The sequence below is a fragment of the Phascolarctos cinereus genome, unplaced genomic scaffold (genome assembly GCF_003287225.1).
Source record: "Phascolarctos cinereus isolate Bilbo 61053 unplaced genomic scaffold, phaCin_HiC Scaffold_5;HRSCAF=322, whole genome shotgun sequence".
In the NCBI taxonomy this organism is placed as follows: Eukaryota; Metazoa; Chordata; class Mammalia; order Diprotodontia; family Phascolarctidae; genus Phascolarctos; species Phascolarctos cinereus.
The window spans coordinates 103,008,912-103,030,132 of record NW_027555958.1 but is presented as its reverse complement, the minus strand read 5'-3'; the positions used below and the strand labels follow the sequence as shown (position 1 = coordinate 103,030,132).

Here is a 21,221-nt window from a genome sequence, read left to right as displayed (position 1 = left end):
AACAGGAACATTGATTAGCTTTAGCATTTAGCAGTTTTAATCATATTGATCTAGGATGATGACACAAATTAATAGACATTAATTAGTTTTCTTTCTTGTTCAAATGAATTTCAAGCAATTGTTTTATTGTAGTCAAAGGACCTAGGTCGGACTCCTAGCACTGCTGTTTGTTTGATTTGGGTTATTGTTCAATCATTTTGGCTGTGTCTGACTCTCTGTGACCCCATTTTGGGTGTTTTCTTGGCAAAGATGCCAGACTGGTTTGACATTTCCTTCTCTAGCTTGTTTTACAGATGAGAAACTGAAACAAACAGGGTTAAGTGAACTGCCTTGGATCACACAGCTAGTAAGTATCTGTGACCAATTTTGAACTCAAGAAGATGAATCTTCTTGATTCCAAGCCCAGAACTCTACCCACTGCACTGCCTAGCTGCCCTCAACTTTGGCCAAGTCAATTAACTTTACTAGGACTGTTTCTTCACCTGTAGGGTGAGGGAGGAGTAGAAGAGGGGAGCAACATGATCAGATCTAAGTTTTAGTAATGTCAATTTGTAGGGAATGGATTGGAGAGAGGAGAGCGTAGCCATAGGGTGTACAATTAGGATGTATTGGAGAAAGACAATCAGCGCCTGAACTAGGGTGGCGTCTGCATAAATGAAGAGGAGGGGGATGAGAGGAAGAATCAATACAACTCAGCATCTTATTGGATGTGGAGGCATGAGTGAGAATCGAGATCTCTAAGGTTTCTTCCAGATGTACACCTAAAATCTAAGATCATGTACAGTCAGAATAGACCATGTGTATCAATAGGTTTGTTCTTCCTATAAACAGATGTCTCTATTCCTGCTGGTTCTACTTCTCCTCCCCCTAATAGGCCCTTTAGTTGGGAAGGAGATATAATTGAGGAGAAAGTATGATAAGTTCAGACTTGTTGAGTTTGGAGTAGTTAACAGTCAATTTACAAGTCTTTATTTAAGCACCTACTATGTGTCCATCACTGTACAAGGGATACAAATACAAGCGTGAGGCAGTCTTTTCACTCAAGGAGCTTAAATTCTCCTAGATGGATGCAACATGGCTTCAAATGCATTAAAAGGGCATATTACAGAATTACTATAAAGTGGTTTTGGGAAGTGGAGAGTGTTAAGGCTGGAGAGGGGGGATCAGAAACAACTTCTTGAAGGAAATGAGACTTGAACTGAGCCTTGAAGGGAAGTAGGTCTTTCAAGAGGGAGAGGTATGAAGAGAAACAGTAAAAAGGTATAGGGGAAGGAGATGGGATATTGTATATCCTAGCAAAGAGCAAAGAGACCAATTTAACTAGAAGGTAAAGTCCATGAGTAGAGCAGCTGGGTGGCTTAGTGGATAGAGTGCTGGGCCTGAAGTCAGGAAAACTCTTGTTCCTGAGTTCAAATCTGGCTTCAGACACTTATTGCCTGTGTGACCCTGGGCAAGTCACTTAGCCTTGTTTGCCTCAGTTTCCTCATCAAAATGAGCTGGAGAAGGAAATTGCAAACCACTCCTGTTCTTTGCCAAGAAAACTCCAAATGGAGTCACGAAGAAACAGACGTGACTGAAAAAAGATTGAACAACCAAAATAAGTGAATATGAGTAATGTCCTGGGAAGCCAGATTGGAAAAATTTGGCATTCAAATGCCAAACAGAAGAATTTGTATTTTATCCAGGAGGCAGTAGGAAAACACTGAAAGAGGAGAGTGACATGACATGATCTGAGTTTTAGTAATGTCAATTTGTAGGGAATGGGTTGAAGAGAGAAGAGACTAGATGTAGGTTGTACGATTAGGATGCATTGGAGAAAGATAATCAGAGCCTGAACTAGGGTGGTGTCTGTATAAATGGAGAGGAGGGGGATGAGAGGAAGAATTAATAAGACTATTGGATGTAGAGGCATAAGTGAGAATCAAGAGTATAAGATGACTCCTGGGCTGTGAACCAGGGTAACTGGAAGAATGAGATATATAAGTATATGTGCCCTGAAGGTAGTCGAAATTTTGGATTAGAGAACAGGTGAGAGGATAGGACTAGAGGATATGACAGAGGGTGGAGGATAGAGAATAGGACTTTCTCTCAAAAGTCCCTGTTCTTAGCTCTCTTTTCTCTTATCCCTATGTTCTCTCCCCTGGTGATCTGGTCCATGTCCCTGGTTTCAATGGTCTTTTGTATACAACTCCCAAATCTATGTATCCTCCTCTTTTGTTGTTGTTTGGTCATTTCAGTTGTGTCTGACTCTTTGTGACCCCATTTGGAGTTTTCTTGGCAAAGATACCAGACTGGTTTGCCATTTCCTTCTCTAGCTCATTTTACAGATGAGAAAACTGAGGCAAACAGGGTTAAGTGACTTCTCTAAGGTCACACAGCTACTAAATATCTGATGCCAAATTTGAATTGACGGAGATGAATATTCTTGACTCCAGGCTCGGCACTCTATCCACTGAAACCGCCTAACTATGATCTTCCTCTTTTCTTTCCCTGCATGTCAGTCCCACATTTAAAACTTCTTATTGGTTATTTGCATGTTGATATCCTATTAGCATTGCAAACTCAGCATATGTAAAACTGAACTCATTTTCTCCAATAAACCTGTGCCTCTTCCAAATTCTCCAGTTTCTGTTGAAGGTCCAGATCACTCGGACTCAGAATCACAGTCATCTTTGACTCTTACCTCTCCCTTACCACCCTTACCACCAATGTGTTCCTAACTCCACACTTTCTTCACGTCCCTCCCCACTTCTTCACCATGTTAGTTTAAGCCTTTGTTACCTCTTGCCTGTTTGTCATAGTCTTTTATTCTCTTTCTCTTCAGTCTCTTCTCTCCCCTAATCCACTCTTGACACAGCTCCCCAATTTAGCTCCTACCTGGAGGTCTCTTTGAGGTGCATAGGTGTTTGGAGGGTCCTATCAAGCAGGAAAGACTTTGGATACCAGTTCAATGAAAGACTCCAAGTCTTTTTTCCAAAAAAATTAGTCCAGCTAAGTTCATCACCAGGTTGATTTTTACTAAACTGTGGAAGGATGGTGATATTCCTAGGTGGTAGGAGTACACAAATCAGTGCAAGTATGTAGTGAATTTTTTTTATGTAGTGAAGCCTAAATAAAGAGCAGATCTGACCATGTCATGTGTCTTTGCAAAAACCTTCAGTGGCTCCCTATTGCCTTGAGAACAAAATATAAACTTTTTATCCTTGCATTCATGACTTTATACATTATGGCTCCCAACAGCACTGTGTACATTACAGTATGTTCCAGTCAAATGGGACTAGTTTCCTGTTCTCTTCCTTAATTATCCTTTCCCAGTCTAGCTACGTATCTACTTTTCCAGTCTGATTTCACACCACTCATCTTCACACACTCTGCGCTGCGGATAAGCTTGTGTTCTTGCTCTTCCTTACCCATTACACTCTTCTGTCTTTGTACCTGTGCACAGGCTCCCCTTCATGCCTGGGATTCATTCCCTCCTCACCACTGCCTCTTGGAATACCTAGCTTCCTATCCAGATCAGTTTAAATACTACGTCCTAAATGGTGTCTCTCTCCTCCTAAAAATGTATCTTGTATCTTATACCACGTGAACTCAAGGCCCTTCACCACACCAGTCACCCTCCTTTGAATACTTTCCAGCCTATGAAGATCCTTCCTAAGATTTGGCACCAAGGGCTCAGCCCAGTACTTCAGATTCAGCCTGGCTAGGGAGTAGGACAGCAGGACCACCAGCTCTCCAACCCTAGACATTATGATTCTCTTAATAGAGCCCAAAATTGCATGTTTCTTTGGCTGAAGCATCACACTATGGACTCAGTAGGCTTGCAGTTCCCCATTCAATTTTAGTGGATGGAAGAAGCTTCCACTATTGAAACTTTAAAAAGTTGATCAATGGTATCAAAAGCTGAAAAGTGGTTAAGAGTAATAAAAGATAAGAAAAGCTCATTGGATTTAGAAATACTTGTTTTTGTGGTATGGATGAGGAAATAGTAAGGAGGGAGGTCCAGGGAGGTAGAGAGATTTACTTTGGGGATTAAGAATGAAACTAAGGCAGGGAAAAATTAATCCATGAGGTGATTTATGTTTCCTTCAATGTCAATTAGTTTTCTTCTGGACCTTTGTCTTTTCCCTGGCTCTTTACACTTTCAACCATTTTTACAGAGCATCTTTGCCTCTTCTCTCTGACTCTCTGTCCCTATCTTCTCTTTCTATTTCTTTCCCTAATTTTGTCAGTGTCTGTCTATCTCTTCTTGCCTTTGTCTCTGTCACTCTGTTTCTCTCTGTCTCTGGCTTTCTTCCTCTGGCTTTATCCCTCTGTCTCTCTCTGATTCTGTCTTTATCTTTCTGTGTCTTTGTCTGTCTCTGTCTTTTTCTGTCTGTCTGTCTGTCTGTCTGTCTGTCTGTCTCTCTCTCTCTCTCTCTCTCTCTCTCTCTCTCTCTCTCTCTCTCTCTCTCTCTCTCTCCCACCTCCCTGTCTCTCTCTCCCACCCTCCATATGCCCCACCTCTCTCATCACCTGGCAGTCAAAACTGAATAGTCTCGACAGCCAAAGGCATGTTTGTTTTGAAAGTCAGAAGTTTCACAATCCCCTCATAGAGTTCTCATTGTTTACATGGGAATGAATGAACTCTGCCTCCCAGCCCCACCACTTCAACTCCAGTTTTAACTGAAGTGATAATTAGGTTTCCAAGCCCACTGATGTCTCTAGTTTTTTTTTTATTTACATGAGACTGTTTGGCAGCTGAGGACTGTGAGTTAGGAACCAGAAAACTTTAAAAGAGGACCAAATAGTCATAGTTAATTTCAAAATTACTTTTATTGAGTTACAAAATAGTTGCTGGGAAAGTTATTATTTAACCATTTACTATAGCTGGCTTGTGTGGGTATAATTTTTGCTAAGCACTTTCACACACATTATCTCCTCACCACCCAAGGACAAATATTATTATTCATATTTTACAGATAAAGAATTTCAGGCTTTTTGAGATTTAGTGATTTGCCCAGGGTCATGTATGTGATAAGTGGGAAAACCAGGACTTGAAATCAATGTCTTTGTAATCTTAGTTCATTGATCTTTCCACTAAGCCACATTGCCTCTCATTTATAGCTTCCCAATGCTTGTAATTAGAAGGATGTAGTGAAGTGGAAACCTCTAGTACTCAGGGCCACAAATGATCAGATAGCCACTGATTCCTGTATAACTAAACTTTATTTAAGAGAAGGTGGTTAGAACAAACTTTGAGAGCAGCGCTACTACAGATCTCCTGGATATTCTCTGGTACCTTCCTGCCCTAGAAATGTAGGCAATATTAGATAGCCTAAAGATCCCTAGTTCATATGCAACTTTACATTTACCGGATATGTCAGTATGAGACGATTTTCCAACCTGTACCAATGCTCATTGTACCATGATGAAGATGGACTTGGAATAAATAGACTGAGATGGGTGAGGCATATCTTTGTGGATTGATTTAGGGTACAGGAGGCAGCTTTAAGAAACTTCTCTCCTGTCATGTAAAATATTTTTTATCATTGGTCTAGAAAACTTAGTACGGTTTTCCCCAAACCTTCCCCCTCTTCCTAACTTCCCTGTTACTATCGAGAACACTAGCATCTCCCCAGTCACCCAGGCTCATAATCTAGGTGCCATCTTCAACTCCTGACTCTTTGTCATACTCCACATACAGTCAGTTGCCAAGTCTTTTTGATTTTACCTTTGCAACGTCTCTTTAATATGTCCCCTTCTCTTCTCTGATACTGCTGCTATCCTGGTTCAGGCCCTAATCACCTCTCACCTGGACTGTTGCATAACCTTCCAGTGGGTCTCTCTGCCTCAAATCTCATTCCAGGCAATCTTCCATTCAGCCAGCAAAGTGATTTTCCTAAAGCACAAGTCTGACTGTATCACCCCTTCCTTCACTCCTCCACCATTCAACTCCCTCACTTTTAAAGCCCTTCACAACCTGGCCCCCTTCCTACCTCTCCAGTGCTCTTCCATATTACTCTCTTCCATGTACTCATTGATACAGTGATATCAGTCTCCTTGTTCTTTAGATATGATGCCCTGTCTCCAGATTGTGTGTTTTCACTGGCTATTCCACATGCCTGGATTTGTCTCTCTTCTCATCTCTATTTCCTAGTTTCCCTCAAGTTCCAGCTAAAATCCCATCTTCTACAAGAAGATGTTCCTGATCCCTTTAGGGCCGTCCCTCTAAGGTTATCTCTAATATGTCCTGTATCTAGCTTGCTGGTACATGCTAATCTGCTTGTATTTCCCATTAGACTGTGAGCTTAAGCGTGGGGTTTGTTTTTTGCCTTTCTTTGTATCCCCAGTGCTTAGCACAGTGCCTGGAACATCATAGGTGCTTGATAAATGCTTTTGGGGGGAATCTTATTTGATATAATAGTATATCTATCAGAATATATACACATATACACATATTCATATGTACACATGTATAAGGAAAAATATGACATCGTAGATGGAAAGCAATTTACTAGATTCAAGTCCCAGCTCTGACATATCCTGGCGAAGTGATCCTGAGCAACTCACTTAATCTTTCAGTGTTCTGGGAAATTCTTTAAGATTAAAAGTTTTAAAGAAGGTGCTAACTAACCTGCATTGATACAGGAAGTTCCTCATTGGGAGCTGCCTATACCAGTGAGATCATAAGTCTGGGAGAAATATAAATATATATATATATATGTGTGTGTGGGGGGTGTGTGTGTGTGTGTGTGTGTGTGTGTATGTATGTACATGTATATTCCTGTATCAATGTATATAGTTAGACAGATGCATAGATAGATATACACACACGGATATACATATCCTCAACAAATTTCCACTTTGATGCATCATTATGTTTCATCATGGAATGGAGGTGATCCTGTGTTCTCTGAGCTTGCGGCAGGTAAGCATAGTCTTTGGCAGGCTCTACCATGATGGAGAGTCTTAGGATATGATCATACTGTCTAAAGCTAAATAACAATGCAAAACAGTAAGTACAAAGATGCTCAGAATCAGGATGTCAGAGACTTGGTAATCAATTCTTTGCCTATGGCAACCAGTGAAACAAAGAAAAGCACAAAATGGCCTTGAGTCTTGTATGTGCTCCTTTTCCCACAGTGATCCTGGCAGGGTGGTTAAAATGGAGAGCAAGGGTACTAAAGATTCACACAGTTTCAAGACATTACCTTGCACGTTGGTACTTGAAGTGTGAGATCTTTGACCAGTGACCAACAAGTTGGCACACTATTGGAGGAACTGAATTATATCTACCTTGACATTCTTAAGTGAAAACAGAAGGATATTGCAGCTAAATGGAAAGATGGCTCATAGGCTCTCTTTGGAGAAGCAAATAAAGGAATTGTAGGTGTTCGTTTTCCAGTGCATACAAAGGGGATAAGAAATACCACATCATAGGACTCTTGGCCATTGCATGTTCAATTCTCATGAAGACCATCCACAAGAAGACGACCATGAAATAACTGCAGCTTATGCACCAACATCTGTTGCAGAAGATGGGGCAGGGATGTAGAAATTCTGCAGTGAACTTAAGAGGCCCCCAAACAGAATTAAGATACACTTCAGTACTTAGCTCCTTCAATACCAAAATGGGCATAGCAGGGGATGTAAAAATATGTTAAGAAACACAGTTTATGAGTAAGAAACAAGAGATACCAAAGGTTTGCAGAATATGGATAAGATTCGTGATTATACATCACACATATCTTCCTTAAGAAGAAAGTCAGACAGAGGTGCTGATATGGTGAGCATTAAATACCTTTATGAAAGTGAAATTAATCAACAGGAATGATTGTTTACTGATGTGGGAACTATTTCCAATTCAGCTGTCTGTGAAAAGTCAGAGTGGTGATTAGCTTGAAGAAAGGTCAAAATCAGGAGCAAAGTGGAAGAAAGAAAAGTTTTAAAAAAATATGGAAAACAAATGAGCCAACTCCTACTTGACCTATTTAAACAATAGTCTTGAATAATAGGAATTGGATAAAAGATAAGATATTTTCATAGACTCCAGCTCTGATCATTCCTGGTTCTGAGTGCCAGAATTGGGGAAGAACATTGACAAAATAGAGATTTTTTCACAGGCAAACAGGAGGATGAAGATCCATGAGTCCTTGCCATATGAGCATAGGTAGAAAGAATTGAGGGTGCTCTAGCCTAGAGAAGAAAAGCCTCATGGGAGGACATGAAGGCTATGTTAAAATATTTGAAGGACTGTCGGTGATACTTGATTTGTTCTATCTGGCCCTAGTGGGTAGAACCAGAAGCAATGGATGGAGTTTGCAAGAAGGACGATTTAGGCTTGACATCAGGGAAACTTGTCTACCAGAGCTCTCTTAAAGTAGAATGGACTGCCTTGGGATTCCCTTTATTGGACATATGGAACGAAGTTTGGATCTGTTGGGTGTGGCATGGTGGTTCTTTTTTCCCAGAATCGTTTGGATTTTTACAGCCTTTCTCATATGCATCCCTTTCTTTCCACTTACACAGTCATCACCCTGATTCAGGCTCTCATTACCTCTTGTCTGGACTATTACAGTAGCTTTCTGGATGGTCTCCTTGCCTCTAGTGCTTCTCCACTGCAGTATATCCTCTACTCAGCTGCCAAAATTAACTTCCTAAAGCAAGATCTGAACGTGTCACACCACCCACCACTCAAATTCCACCAGCTTCCTATCACCTCCAGGATCAAATATAAGATGGTATTTTTGGTCTTTAAAGTCCTTCACAATATGTCCCATTCCTGTCTTTCCAGTTTTCTTACACTTTACTTCCATGGGCTTTATGATCCAGGCAACACCTACCAACACTCCTGAGTCTGGACCATGGCTATGCTCCATACCTGGAATGCTCTCTGTCACTTCCCTCCTACTGGCTTCTTTGCTTTCATTCCTGCATTCTAAAGGTGAGTTTATTCCAAAGCCCAGTCCTGGGCCCCTTTTTATTCTCTCTCTGTGTTATCTCTCTTTAGATACAGCTCTGGTGGGTTCTGTTGTCGTCTCTATTTGGACGACTCCCAGATCCATATATTTAACCCTAGTCTCTCTCCTAAGCTCCGGTTATCTATCTCCAATTGCCTATTGGATGTTTCCTATGATGTCTCACAGGCATCTCAAACATAACATGTCTCAAACAAAACTCATTATCTTTTCCCTCAAAACTCACTTTTCCTCCAAAATTCCCTATTCCTATAGAAGGAACCACTTTCAGTCTATTAATGCAGATTCTTTTCCTCAGAGGGATTTTTAACTCTTTACTTTCTCTCAACCCACATATCCAGTCAGTTGCTAAGTCTTATTGATTCTACCTCCCCAATGTTCCCTGGACCTTCTCTCCAGTCACAATCGTCATTATCCCTATTTAATGTTCTCATTAACTCTCACCTGGACTATTGTAATAGAATTCTAATTGGTGTCCCTGATTCTCCCCTCCAATCCATCTTCCATAGAGCTGACAAACTGATATTCTTAAAGCACAGGCCTAACGATTTTACACCTTGTCCTAAAAGCTCCAGTGAATTTCCATTTGCTTCTAGGATCAAATACAAATTCTTCAGTTTCCAATTTAAAGGCCTTCATAAAATCTGGTTCCAGCCTCCCCTCTCTAAACCATCCTCCAAACAAGATGCCAAAGTGATATACCTGAAGTCAATGTCTGACCAGGTAATCTCTCTGCTCAATAAACTCCAGTGGCTCCCTATTGACCACAGGTCAAATGCCATCTCCTGTCTTTGGCATTTAAAGTCCTTTATAGCTTGATTTCCAGCCTTACAATGTGTTATTCTTCTTCACATACTCTTGAATCCAACCAAACTGGACTTTTTTGCAGCTCTTCACACATACCATTTCATAATCTCTCACCCTTGTGCAAGCTGTCTCCCATACTTGGATATACTCCCTCATCTCTTAGACGCCTTAGTTTTTTCCAAAGCTCAGGTCAAATGTCACCCCTAAATGAGTCTTTCCTGATTCCCTTAGTTACTAGTGCCTTGGTCTCCAAATTACTTTGTATTAATTTGCATAAAATTCTTTTTATATTTATATATTGTATATTGCCCTATAGAATGTAAACTCCTTGAGGGCAGGAGCAGTTTTGTTTTTCCTTGTGTCACCAGAACCCTGCACAATACCTGGCATGTAGCAAAATGCTTAATAAATACTTGTTGACTAAATGATATTCCATGTAACTATTTTCTCATCACTATAAAATCTTTTTTAGAATAATCTAAATATGTATTAATGGAATATTTGATGGTGAGGTATTGAAGAAGGGAACAGATAGGCTTTTGCAAATGATACTCTGCAGCAGATAACACATTTATAGTTATACGATTGACTGTATTTATGTTTCTGTGAATACAAAATCCCACTGTGCTAATTTGTTGACGAGGATAAAAAATTTGATCCATTATAGCAAAGATTTCCTTAATCTCATCCAGTGTTTCCTGTATATGAAAATCATATAATTCCTTGAAAGTTGTAGCAACAGGAATAATTTTGTTAGATGATGGTTTATTAATATAAAAGAAGCCATAAAACAGTGAGAGATAATTTTGCCAAAGATATTATTCATTATCACCAAAGATGTTCATCTCCGAGTCCAAACGGAAGAAGGAATTTCCTATGGATGATGGAGTTCTCAATATTTGATGTCCCCTAGATTCTCCTCTTTGTGGCACTGTGCTGATTGCAATAAGACTCAGAACATTGCAGAGCCTCCTAGTTGAGATCCAAAATCACCCCAAAGAGGTTGCTCTAACTATACATTCAGGAAAAAATAAAGACAATGAAGAATGCCTATTGCCCAGACTATAATATACAGTTGGGTGGTCAACCCATAGAAATAGTCCATCACTACATATATGTTGGATAAATACTGTGAATGGACAATGAGCTGGGCTTAGAGTTGGATAGGGTTGACTTACTTTTTGGAAACTGTGCCAGGCTTTTAATGATCCCAATCTTCTTGAAACAAAGGATCATTTTTCTAGCATCAATATTCTTCCCGTGATGATGTATGGTTATGAGTCATAGGATACTACAATCTCCAAAGAATTAAAATTGCAGGTCACTCAAAGGTCAATGGAGAAGTGCACTCTGAATGCATGTATTCTGAAACTCATTGCCAAGAAGAAATTTTGCAGGAGAAATGGTGTAAAGGATGTCATCAGAGAGACAATCAAATGAAAATGGAAGTGGGTCAGTCTTGTGGGGAGAATGAGGGATAACCATTGGATAGACTGAGGATTCCACTGGTATCTATGACATTTCAAGAGGTATAGAGTAAGGCTTCCAGGATGTTGGATGGATCCCTTGTGGTGTATTTACAGAAAGGCATGGAAGGATGAAAGGCATGGAGAGGTTGTGTTCTATTCCAGGAAGTAACCACAGCCTTGAAGTCCCTGTTCCATGGACAGTTACACAACCTATGCCAATGAGAGTTCTTGCTAAATGTCACCTATGCTACCTGGTAGGAGTAACATTTAAGCTATTGCCATCCATTTGCTCTATAGAGCAAATAGCCCAATGAGTTTTATCAGATTAGCTAGCTGGTTCCCTAGGTACAGGACAATGGAAAAGTAAATTTATAAAGAAGGTAAGAAGTTCAGCGGAGTCACAATAGAATTGAAGAGTTTAAAGAGACATTAGGCATCATTTAGTCCAAACTTGATGAAGCATAAAATATGGAATACTACCTAGGTATAAAAGGCATGGGTAGGGTGCCACAGTAGAGGGCCTTTACTACCTATGTGATCTTGGTACTAAGATTCCTCATCTATAAAATGAGGGGGTAGTTATAGATAGTTTCTAAGGTCCCACATATCTCTATTTCTATGATCCTATGTTTTTCGTTAAGTTAATCTTTTCGCACAGTTTATCAATTAAATTAGTGTTAAGTCCATTGGTTTTCTCAGACCAGAAGATGGCTTGAGAAAGCTAGGGACAACATGGCCAAGAAAGAGTGTGCTAAAAGTGGATGGGAAGGTCCCTTTCTCAAACAGGATTGTCCTCTTCCCTTCTGTTTTCATTTGCTTAAAATGGCACAATTAGTGTGACAAGGGGAGGTCACCCTAGGGAGAGCTGGAAACAGACCCTGACAAGAATTTGAGGCATAGCATTGTGGGACATCACTGGAAAATGAGTGAGTTATTAAGCCAGATCCTCAGCTATGTGGGGACTTTGAAGCTCTGTTGGCCCGTAAAATTTGCTGTCTAATGCAAGATGCTACACATAAGCATCACTCTTGGTGATTAGCACCAGTCCTGAAAAAGATGAGGGTTGAGGAAAGGGGATAATCAGAGGATCTTAGAACTTAAAACTGGTAGAGACTTTATCTTATCCAGATGAGAAAACTGAGCTCCTGAGATGTTATGAGTAAATTGAGGCTCAGAGAAGTTAATTATAACTCATGTCTTTATGGTGCTTTAAGCTTACAAAGCATTTTTCTCATAAAAAACCTGTGGGGTAGCAGTGTAAGTGTTATTATCTCTATTTCATAGATGAGGAAATAACAAGCAATTACCATTAGTTATACAGGAGGAAAGTGTCATGGCTGTGATTTGAACTTAGGTCGCTTAGCTACAAGTCCCAAGATCTTTCAGCTAAAGAATATTTTGAAGCCAATCGTCCTGGTTTGTAGCCTCTGTTTTTGTGTGCATGATGGGGGGCAGGGGAAGAAGTGATCACCTCTTTTTCCACCTGCTGCTAGCTCATTTTCCTTTAGTCTCATCCCAGATCCAAGGCATTCAAGGGATATATTTTACTATTTCCTTATAAGTTACTAAAATTTCAACATCTCTCTTTTAATTAGCACTCAACTCCCAGCCCATTCTATTAAATACTACTTATTTAACAAACTGGTGAAGCCTCTTTTCCCATAAGCTTTTTTTCATCTCTCTATCTCTCTGTCAACCTCTCTAATCTTCTAGGTGTAAATAAATATCAAAGCTATAGGTATACTATCTATTGACAGTGCAATCAGTAATAAAAGAAAGCCATTTACAATAAGCCAGATGGGATGATTTAGAGTATAGCCTAAATCATTAAATTTTAATATAACCATTGATTTCTCCATTCTGGAAGCACAGTTTCACTTTTCTCAGGGTACTAATTAAAATCTTTCCTCGAGAATTTGTTTCACGTTGCTTTGCAAGATAAGATTCAAACCTAGTTCTCTTAGGAAATTACTTTTTTCTTTTTTCTCTGTCCTCTCTTCCGCAATCATAGTTGACAGCTTCTCGTACACAACGATTAAACTTAGTCTCCTCACAGACTCTTCAAAGAAGGATGGGTGTACCCCAAGATTTCACTGGCTCTTTAAGATGCAACAATGCTATCTACAATCTCTGAAGGAGAAGCTGTTCAAGTTGGTATTGTATACTACCTCCAAGTCTAGATGGGATTTCAACAGGTAGACCTGGCAGGAGAGGACATTCCAGGTACAGTGAAATATGTGAATGAAGGTATGGAGGACAAAGTGGAGGGCATATTCCAAAGTGAGTGAATAATTTAGTTTGGTTGCAATGTATTCAGCCAACAGCTATTCAATGCTTACTATAGGCACTGCAATCTACTAGGTACTGAGAGAGATAGATTTGGCACTCTGCTCTAAAGGAGGCAGGGTGCCATCTTCTATGTGAAGTCTTTCCTGTTTCCCACCAGTGAGTGCTTCCTCCTTCTTGAAGTTGCCTCAGTTTACTTTTCTGTGTTCCTGTTGTATCTCCCCATAGAATGTAACCTCCTTGAGTGAAGGAAGATTCACTTTTAGAGTTGTAACCCTGCAACTAGGCACAGTAATTTATAAAAAGTAGGTACTTAATGTTTGTTGAATTGATGCATTGAAGGCTTGAATTAGATATGATAGATAAGTAAATAACTTTGATACAAAAGAGTAGATGAAGCAATGTTAGGTGAGATAAGGTTAGAAAACCTGGACTGAACCTAGAATGTAGCAGTCTTTGAATACCAGATTGAGGAGTCTGGCCTTGACAGATCATCGGGAAGTGGTGGGGGGGAAGCACTGAGGCTTCAGAATAATGAAGTCAAGGTCTACAGCAATCAGAAAAGTAGCCTCTGAGGCAAAGTATCAAGGATCTGAGCTGTTTCTCTTGTAGACTAACTAAGAGGCTCTGGCTGAGTCAAAAAAGTTCTCAATATCTGTGCAAATATGGGAGGGGGGGAGGGGAGCTCAAGGTGCAATCTAACAATGTGAAATAAAGTACTTTTTGAGCCTCTGGTGCAGGAGTCACAGGGATTAAAGAGAAATGAGGAGGGAGAAAAGGGAGTCAGCAACTTATCTTAGGACTTGACTGCAGAATGAGGCAAAGGAATGAGTATGAATCTCAAGTGTATTGCTATATGTATTATGCATGCATTGTGTGTGGTCAGTGAGTATTATATGAGTGGTGTGTGTATGCATGTGTATATGTATATGTGTATGTATGTATGTTTGTATATATGTTCATGGGGCACTAGAAGGGGCTGGGTTTTGTTCATGTTTAAGCAATACCACCCTGAATATGACTGAACTCATCTGATCTAAGCAGGAGAATGCTAGGGAATACCAGGTGCTATTGCCTCAGTTTTTCCTCATCTGTAAAATGAGCTGGAGAAGGAAATGACAAACCACTCCAGTATCTTTGCCAAGAAAACCCCAAATGGACATGACTAAAATGACTGAATAACAACAAATAGGCTTTGGGTGAAGTAATTTGATGCAGTTGAAATAGCCTTCTCTTTATTGCCAGAGGACCTAGGTTCATACCTGCCTTTGATGCTTGTTATATGTGTGACTTTGGGAAAGTCACTTAATTTCCCTTCACCTCAGCTTTCTCATCTGTAAATTGAAGGGAATTGTATTAGTTTGTTTCTGAAGTCTTTTCTGGTTCCAGATCTGTGCTGCTAGCTTTGAAGGGAGGAAGATCGTCCCTCTGTCTTAGTCAAAAGTTGCTGCTATAAAGGAGATGGGAGTGGGGAGAAGTACTTTATTACTCCAAGAGCACAATGAGGCCTTCCTTTAGACATTTACAGTAGTATCAGTCTATGTGTGGAATCCTTGGAGTAGAAGTGGGGGATGGGCGAAAGCCAAAAAATGAGAAAACTACCTTAATCAGAATAACTTAATTCTGGCTGATGATCAGGATGGGACGTTCCACATCAATGGAATCACGGATCCTTGAATTACTGAAGTAGAAGCATTTGAGTAGGTGTGGCTGAACACCAACCACCCCTGGAAACAGAGAATTTAGGATCCCTTGGAATTAAAAACTTGATGAAAAGAGATTTGCTCTTTATATTAAAAGCAAGCTGCCATGTTTGGCATGTACAGTAGTGGTATCACACTTAGGGAAAAAGAGGCATGAGTACACACAACTAGGTTGGAATGAATAGTCTTTGCTGCCTTAATGATTTCCCCCACCTCTACCCCACCCCCCCATCCCAGTGGCATAACCAATGGGACTTGAAGACTGGGAAACAATAAAATTCCCGAGCTTTTGGGGATTACCTTTCTTTCCTCCAAAAATAGCTGTGCTTTGCTGCTCTCAGGAGCCCAAGAGCCTGACATCTTTTATATTAGTTCCCCCTGCCCTGCAGTTCTTGTCTGGGAGCTGCCTTCTTTGCTCCAGTTGCATTGCTATTTGAAACCCGAATGCCATTCTTCAGGCAGCAATGATGAGTCCCCAGGCAACGCGCTGGGTAGGCAGACTCTAAGAGGGCAACCTCTACCCAAAGGATTTTTGCAGCAAGGAGCAGTAAGTAGAAAGAGGATTGGTCTTGAAACCAGAGACCGTGGTTCACTCCCTTCCTTGGAAACTTACCATGTGGCCATCGGCAAGTACCTTAACCCCTGTGAGCCTTCTTCCTTCAACTGTAAAATAGGGATAATGTTTTACATTGACATTGAATTTTAAGACTTGCAAAGCATTTTTGTCACAGCAAACCTTCAAGGCAGTCATACAAATATTATTGATCTTTGTTTTACAATAAGGAAACAGGCTCTGGGAATGGTTGTTCTCCCCTTTGCCTCCTGAAATGCTCTTTCTCTTCAACTCTACCTCACCTAAAATCCCGCTTTCTGCTGGTGGACTTTCTAGGTTTCCCCCCCCCCCAGTCCTACCTCTGAGATTTCATCACATTTACACAGTATATATCTTGTATGTACATCATTGTTAGCATGTTGTCTTCACCATGAGAATGTGAGCTCTTTGAGGTCAGGGACCATGTCCTTATTTTGTTTTATTTTGACTTTCTTTGTATTTCTAGTGCTTAGCACGGTGAGGTGACTGGCACATAGCAACAACTTCATCAATGCTTCTTGACTGATTAAGCCACTTGCCTTTAATCACAGCTCATAAGCGTCCCATTGTGATTTGCATCTAGGTCTCTTTACTTCTAGCCCAGCACTGTAGCCACTACATCAGGCTGCCTCTTGTCAAGGAAATGAACTCAGGTTGATGTCAAGTTTATGAACTCTAAAACATTATATAAACTTGAGCTATCACTTCAGACAAAGGCTCAAATTTGTCAATCAAAAATGTCTATAAATCTACTCGCTGTCTTTACACTCCCCTTTGGGAATATCTTAGTAATGTATGACTCCTAAAACTGCAAGCTTTTGGCACTACCTTGTCCTAGTCATGCAAAAAAAGAAAAGGGACAGTGTTAGATTTGGAGTCAGAGGACCTGGGTTCAAATTCTGACTGCTTCTTGCTGCTTGTATGTTGTTGTTCAGTTGTGTCTGACTCTTTGTGACCCTTGGACCATAATATCTGTGGGGTTTTCTTGGCAAAGATACTGGAGTCGTTTGCCATTTCCTTCTCCAGAGGATTAAGGCAAACAAAAGTTAAGTGACTTGCCCAAGGTCTTACAGCTAGTAAGTGTCTGAGGCCGGATTTGAACTCAGATCTGCTTGATTCCAGGTCCAGCACTCTATACATATCTCACTTAAGAAAATATTTGGTGGGTTTGTTAATGTATCTCTTGTTACATACATTTGATTTTCAGACAGTCCTTTAACCCTGAAAAAATAAGGAAGATCTCTGGTGTTGCTTTCTCTACTGAAAATCTGTTTACACAGCTGATGAGGGTCAGGGTTTTTCTGTTTCCAAGCCTGTTATTGACCCAAGGTTGACTCAAAATTAGTAGCTGGAAAGGGGATAGGTTCTCATTAGCATTCCCCTATCACACCTATATACCCTTGTAACTTAGTAACTCTGTCTTCAAATTGAATGGGAAGGGTCCATGTCAAGGCTTCTGTTGGCATCCAGATATAAAATAAGTGCTTTCTTTTTCATATAAGTTAGCAGAGTATGCTGCCCTGATAACATTTTAGGTTCCTTTACTAGAGAGTAGAAGCCTAAGAAAGGGAAACCTATACGTGTTGTTTATCCCATAGAGGAATCTTTAAAATGGAGTGTTTGTAGCTATTGTACAATGTCTCTCCAAAATAAGAGATAATTTAAGACTTTTTCCTTATTTTTTCCCTGGTTAATATGTAATGCATGAAACAAGTAATTTGTCTCTTTTTTTTCCAATAGTAAATCTCTTTCCTGAAATTATTAGGTGTCCATGTGAGTCCAACTAATTCAATCTCATTTTATCCACAGGTATTTTGAATTATTATGCTTACCACTGTATGGATTACTGATTAGGAAGAAACAGTACTGTTTTTTAATTGATTTTGCAATCAAAATTGAGAGAGATGGAAAACAAGGTAGTCACTGATCTCTAAGGGATTAAAGTCCCATTCCATTTGGACTTTGCTTATTAGAAACTTTATTATATTTTAAAAATACTTACAATTGCCAGACTGCCTGTATTTGACTGGCTTGGCTTCCATTTTATCACAGAAGTCAGTTAATTGCTTCTTGGAAATGTTATAATATGACTGATTTTGTTTGTATTTTTGCTTTCTTTTGTTTGCTTGTCTTATCAAAACTAAGGGTCTCATCAACTCTTTCAGGAGTTTTTTTTTTCCCCTAGTACTACAGATTTGAATGTCTTATAGTTAAAAATCACCTCCTTTGGCTTGGTGGCAAAGGGTTGGCATAAGGCAGAGATGGCATGTTTATCAAATTTGCAGATGACACAAAGCTGGGAGGGATGGTTAATATACTGGCTCTAAATTAGAGTCAGGGGGTGGAGCCCAGATGGCAGAGTGAAAGCAGTGACTTGCTTGAGCTCTCCCCCAAACCCCTCCAAATACCTATAAAAATGGCTCTAAACAAATTCTAAAGCAGCAGAACCCACAAAAAGACAGAGTGAAGCAAATTTCCAGCCCAAGACAATCTGGATGACTGATTGGAAAGGTATACTGCGCCAGTAAGGGAGTAGAGCGCAGTGAGGTATGGGGGCGCAAGCCACAGCAAACCTAGAGCAGGCCTCAGAGAACTGAATTGTGGGCAGCTGTGGTGGTTTCCAGACTTCTTAATCCATGAACGCCAAAGACAACTTAGAAGGTCAGTGGGAAAAGTCTATTTCTGCAGTGAGAGAGGAGCTATGTCTCAGAGCCAGTTCCAGAGCGCAGAGCTGCCCTGCGGTGGTAGGTGCGTCCTAAGCTTCCGGCCCACAGACTGAGGGGGAATCGAGTGGCTGATCAGAGGGGGATTGCAGGGATCTCTTTGCCAGTGCTAAGGCAGGAATCTTTTGCTTTGCCCGTGCTTGGATCTGGGTCACAGTTCTGGATGGCGGTCCTAGGACAAGAAGGAGTGCTGGCATGGTGGAGCTTCTAGTGGGTGTGGAGAAAAAACCTTCCTCACAGGTCCAGGACAGAAAGGAGTACTTGTGGTCACTAACAGACCAGAGCACAGGCCAGGAAAGGAGAAAACACCTCACCCCTTATCATACCACCTTGCAAGAACTAAAAATTTACAGGTCCCTACAAGTATCTCTGAAAACAGCTGTATAAACAGCTTGGGACAGTACATTCTCCACATTGGAAGCAGACTCTTACCTTAACAAAGAGTTTAAAACTCAAGTAATTGGCTGGGATCATGAGCAAGCAGCACAAAAAGAGTCACACTACATTATCTTACTTTGGTGACAAAGAAGATCAAAACATACAATCAGAAGGAGACAACACAGTCAAAGCTCCTACATCCAAAGCCTCCAAGAATAATATGAATCAGTCCCGGGCCTTGGAAGAGCTCAAAAGGGATTTTGAGAAGCAAGTAAGAGAAGTAGAGGAAAAACTGGGAAGAGAAATGAGAGTGATGCAAGAAAATCATGAAAAACAAGTCAACAGCTTGCTAAAGGAGACCCAAAAAAATACTGAAGAAAATAACACCTTAAAAAATAGCCTAACCCAAATGGCAAAAGAGGTCCAAAAAGCCAATGAGGAGAAGAATGCCCTAAAAAGAAAAATTGGCCAAATGGAAAAGGAAGTCCAAAAGATTACTGAAGAAAATACTTCCTTAAAAATTAGAATAGAGCAATTGGAAGCTACTGACTTCATGAGAAATCAAGACACTGTAAAACAAATCCAAAAGAATGAGAAAATAGAAGACAATGTGAAATATCTCATTGGAAAATAGATCCAGGAGAGAGAATTTAAAAATTATTGGACTATCTGAAAGCCATGATCAAAAAAAGAGCCTAGACATCATCTTTCAAGAAATTATCAAGGAAAACTGCCCTGATATTTTAGAACCAGAGGGCAAAATAGAAATTGAAAGAATCCACAATCTCCTCCTGAAAGAGATCCCAAAGGAAAACTCCTAGGAATATTGTAGCCAAATTCCAGAGTTCCCAGGTCAAGGAGAAAATATTACAAGCTGCCAGAAAGAAACAATTCAAGTATTGTGGAAACACAATCAGGATAACATGAGATTTAGCAGCTTCTACATTAAAGGACCGCAGGGCATGGAATATAATATTCCAGAGGGCAAAGGAGATAGGATTACAACCAAGAATCACCTACCCAGCAAAACTGAGTATAATCCTTCAGGGGAAAAAATGATCATTCAGTGAAATAGAGGACTTTCAAGCATTCTTGATGAAAAGACCAGAGCTGAATAGAAAATTTGACTTTCAAATACAGACTCAAGTGGAACATGAAGAGGTAAACAGGAAAGAGAAATCATAAGAGACTTATTAAGGTTGAACTGTTTACATTCCTGCATGGAAAGATGATATTTATAACTCATGAGACCTTTGTCAGTATTAGGGTAGTTGGAGGAAAAAATTATATGTAGATATAGATAGATAGATAGAGGGCACAGGGTGAGTTGAAGATTAAGGGGCATATCTGGAGAATAAAATTAAGGGATGAGAGAGGATTATACTAGGAGAAGAAGAAAGGAGAGGTAGAATGGGGTAAATTACTCACAAAAAAAAGAAAAGAAATCTCTTACAGTGGAGGGAAACAGGGGAAGGTGAGAGGGAATGAGTGAATCTTATTCTCATAGGATTTGGCTTAAGGAGGAATAACATACACATTGAATTGGGTATGGAAATCTGTCTTACCCTACAGGAAAATGGGAGGGGGGAAGGGGAAGAGAGCAGGGGAATGATAGAGAGGAGGGCAGATTGGGAAAGGGGTAATCAGAAGCAAATACTTCTGAGGAGGGACAGGGTCAAAAGAAAGAATAGAATAAATGGTGGTGTCAGGATAGGATTAAGGGAAATAGAGTCAGTTTTTCACAACATGTCTACTATGGAAGTGTTTTGCATAACTGCACATGTATAACCTATACTGAGTTGCTTGCCTTTTCAATGAGCGTGGGTGGGGAGGGAGGAAGAGAAAATTTGGAACCCAAAGTTTTAAAAACACATGTTTAAAAAAAATGTTTTCATGTCCAACTGGGAAATAAGAAATAGAGGAAATGGGGTACAGAAGTCTACCCTGCTCCACAGGAAAATAGAAGGGGAAGGGGATAAGAGAAGGGGGGAGAGATAGAAGAGAAGGCAGACTAGGGGAAAGGGTATTCAGAATGTATGCCATCTTGGTGTGGGGGGAGGGGTGAGATCCGGTGAAAATTTGGAACTCAAAATGTTGTGGAAGTAAATGTTGAAAATTAAAAATAAATAAATTTATATTTAAAAAAAAAAGAAGGGAATAACATAATCAGGTATAGAAATCTAACTTGCCCTATAGGCAGTAGGAGGGAAAAGAGGAAAGAAAAGGGAGGCAGGAATAAAAGGGAGGGAAGAAGCAGTAAGGCTAAAGGGGAAGAAAAGGGAAAGGGAGGGAGAGACTGAGGG

The 21,221-nt window shown here is 40.2% G+C and overlaps 1 protein-coding gene across 1 annotated transcript in view; it reads left to right on the top strand.

The window, feature by feature from the left end:
- The window catches only part of IYD (iodotyrosine deiodinase), a 33,377-nt gene that overhangs the window by 343 nt on the left and 11,813 nt on the right, over window positions 1-21,221 (top strand). The gene's annotated exons all lie outside the window — the stretch shown is intronic.